Genomic DNA, 3,240 nt, shown 5'->3' with positions numbered 1-3,240 from the left:
ACAGACATAAAATGTGGTGGGTCACCTTAAGTTCTATAGATGTTTATGAAATTTCTAGCTAGGGATTATTCTCTTCTGAACTTTGCTCATTCCAGTTCCTCTAAATCTGTTTTGGAGTGGTTCTTATTGGCAGAGCAAATTATAATCTGTCATTACGATCAAAAAAGATTAGTGCCATTTGAGAAGAAAAACAAAACCCAAACCACCCAACCCCCATCAGATCAATTTTTTATCATTTTTATTGTGTACAAATTTCAGTGAGTGTCTCCTGCTATTGATGTGTCTCTACAAGACTGATATGTATTACTCAAACCTTTGGCATTACATTTTAAACTATAATAACATCCATACATCCTGCAAAATACACAGTTTTCACTATTTCTAGCTATGGTTTTACAAACTTAATAGAGGAAGCATGAGAGTTTCTCCAGCAGCTAAATTTTAAAGCCTTGGTAATATGTCCAGTCTACTGAACTTACTTTCTAATACTTCAATTATATTTCCAAAAGTTAATTCATTAGAGTCTTCAAATAAGACTGGGTAGTTTAATAAAGTTTTCTACAGTAAAAATGTGTACATCTGAGATCTTACTAAAAGGTGATCTGAGCATAAAATAAGATTTGACTAGTTAAAAATAATGCAAATACAGTAGTAGACCTTGAAATCCCAGAGACTTAAGTGACAGCATTCTTAGAAAAGCAGTAGGATGAGAAGCAATTCCAGCTACAGGGCATATTACTGAAATAAAGTACTCTAGTCCAAGGTGATTGAAGTTATGCATAAATTACAGGATTGTAAAGTGAAGTCTACAGCTCCTCTAATAACTTAATATTTTTTTCTGCAATTAAAATTGTGGCTAGAAGGCTTAAGGGGATGGATAATTACTAGCAATTAACAGTCTGATCATGTGAGATGTTGAGGTCTCTCCGCTCCTTAAGAAATTACTGAGAACTGTGGTTGCTTCCCATTTTGCAGGTTTAAATCCTTTAACACTGAATATGAACTCATGATCCAGATATGATATATGAAACAGCTGCTGTGGTGTCATGTGCAGAAACAGTATACATCATCAAGATATTGTCTTAATGAACAAAACATGCTTCCTTTCATAAACAGAAGGAAAATATACTTACCCATTTTATTTGGAAAAATAATCTTTACATGTAGTACTCCATTGACCAAGCATTTTGAATCCACAATGTTCAGAGGCATTTACTTATATTTAGTTAACTGTATCTGGGTTTGGTCGCTTCAATAATATACCTTATTTAAGAGATATTGCATCTCATGTCTATTTAGTCAACAGAAATCAATGGCAGGTTATCAACAATTCAGAAAAGTCTGACTGGGTATGTGGTCAGTTTTATTTGACCAACTGAGCATGTATTTGCAGCACATGCTGTGGCGATTATTGAGCACAGGACTTTATGTACTTTAGGTCTTCCAATATAGTTTTCACTTTGAATTTTACAATTTGTTTCAAGAAGCTTGGCCAATAATAATAATACTAAAAAAAAAGGAATTTAAAAAAAATTGTGGCTTCTCATCAGAGGCTTTGTCTGTTTTGTCTCTGCATGGGTGCTGCATTTACACTTCTTTCCATTTGGGATGACCTGGAGAGGAACTGCTCTTTAATGAAGAGCAGACATGTATTTTCAAAGCTCTGTGGATAAGGGCTATGGAAAGTTGCTTTCTTCTCTATCCCAAAGTTTCTGATTCCCATTAACTGAGCTATAAGGATTACATAGTTTAGGCTAATTCCTAACTATATTGTGCAAAGAATTAGAGGATGATGCTTTTGTTACCGTTGTAGTTTTAAACACTAGGGGAGAAACCACATGAGGAGCATGTCAGAGGTCATAGGCAAAGGAATACTGTGCTCCATATGAGAGAAATTAGGAAGTTTTAACTTAGAGGTGCATGAATACTTGCAGCTGAAAAGAAACGAGAAAAGGGGACCAACTTCAAGAAGAAAAGTCATGTAGCTAAAGGACTGAGTTTCTAATGAAACACTATTAATGAGATGGGGGGATAAAAAGTGGTAGGCAGATTAAAGGATAAGAAAGAAATGATGAAGTAAGTGGATAAAAGTAATGGGCAGTTAAGAGGGATTACTATGAAGAACCAATGCAGAGAGACATAAAAGCTGAAGCGAGAAGAAAGCATGAAAACTTTGGATTAACATCTGAGAATTTTATTTTGAAGGTAGTTAAAATATTAGTGGTAGAGTTTATATAGATTAATTTTGTCTTATAAGGGATTTGTATAAAGAATTCAATAATAAAAATAAATTAGGTCAAAATAACCAGATCTCATACCACGTAAAGCAAATCACCCAGCCGAAGGAGAAACCAAACAGCTTTACATAACTGGCACAATGGTGACAATTTAAGAATTTCAGATTCATTTTCCACATTTTGTTCCTCCCAGTTCTACCTGATAAAATAATTTGCAAAAATTGAAGTGTGTCCTTAGGAGCTGAAAACCCAGCTCTGTAGCATCTTCAAGTGAAGGCTTCTTGTTCCATTTGAACAATGTGAGAACATCAATGGATCTGTGATTGCTTAAAAGAATTGCATCCTCTTTTTGCCTTTTTTTAAAATGTATTCACATGATTGTCTTCACGTTTCCTGATTATTATTAATTATTTGTATCGCCACAGCACCTAAAAGGCTAGGTGGTTGTCCGCAACCTTACAAACATAATACAAAGGGATCTAATAGTCTCGGAGATGGTGTTCGTAAGCAGCTGCAGCAATTCAGTATGTTGCAGCCTCCCCCTTAGGCTGCTTCGCCGGAGCCATTTCATGATTACCCCATCTAAAATCATTGCAGCAGAACGTATGAGGGGGGTTTGCTGCTGCTTTAGTGCAAGCCCGGTGTTCAGTTCACTTCCCTGGTAGTTTAAGTCGGTCTTTGCGCTCAAGTGACTGAATTGCAGCTTCACGCTCTGGATCGATCATCTAACCAACCGTTCCCAAAAGAAGCGAGTAGTCTCGCTGCCCTCTTCGCCCCCCCGAGCAGCTATTCCCGCTTCCTCTGTGCCAACAGCGGTATCTGTATGAGCGCTGTCACTTAAATTAGAGGCGGCTCACAGAACTGAACTGGCAGAAAACGAGCAGTTCACCGCAGCGTTAAACCCGTGCCAGCCAGCGCTGCTGCCAGGAAGCAAATGGGGCTTCTCCCAGGTGCGTTCTTAGAGGATCCCGGCGGCTCCCAAACTGTCATCCTGCAGTGCCGG

The sequence above is a fragment of the Haliaeetus leucocephalus genome, unplaced genomic scaffold (genome assembly GCF_000737465.1).
Source record: "Haliaeetus leucocephalus isolate CR32 unplaced genomic scaffold, Haliaeetus_leucocephalus-4.0 Scaffold462, whole genome shotgun sequence".
Taxonomy (NCBI): domain Eukaryota; kingdom Metazoa; phylum Chordata; class Aves; order Accipitriformes; family Accipitridae; genus Haliaeetus; species Haliaeetus leucocephalus.
This window is presented reverse-complemented; position numbering follows the sequence as displayed.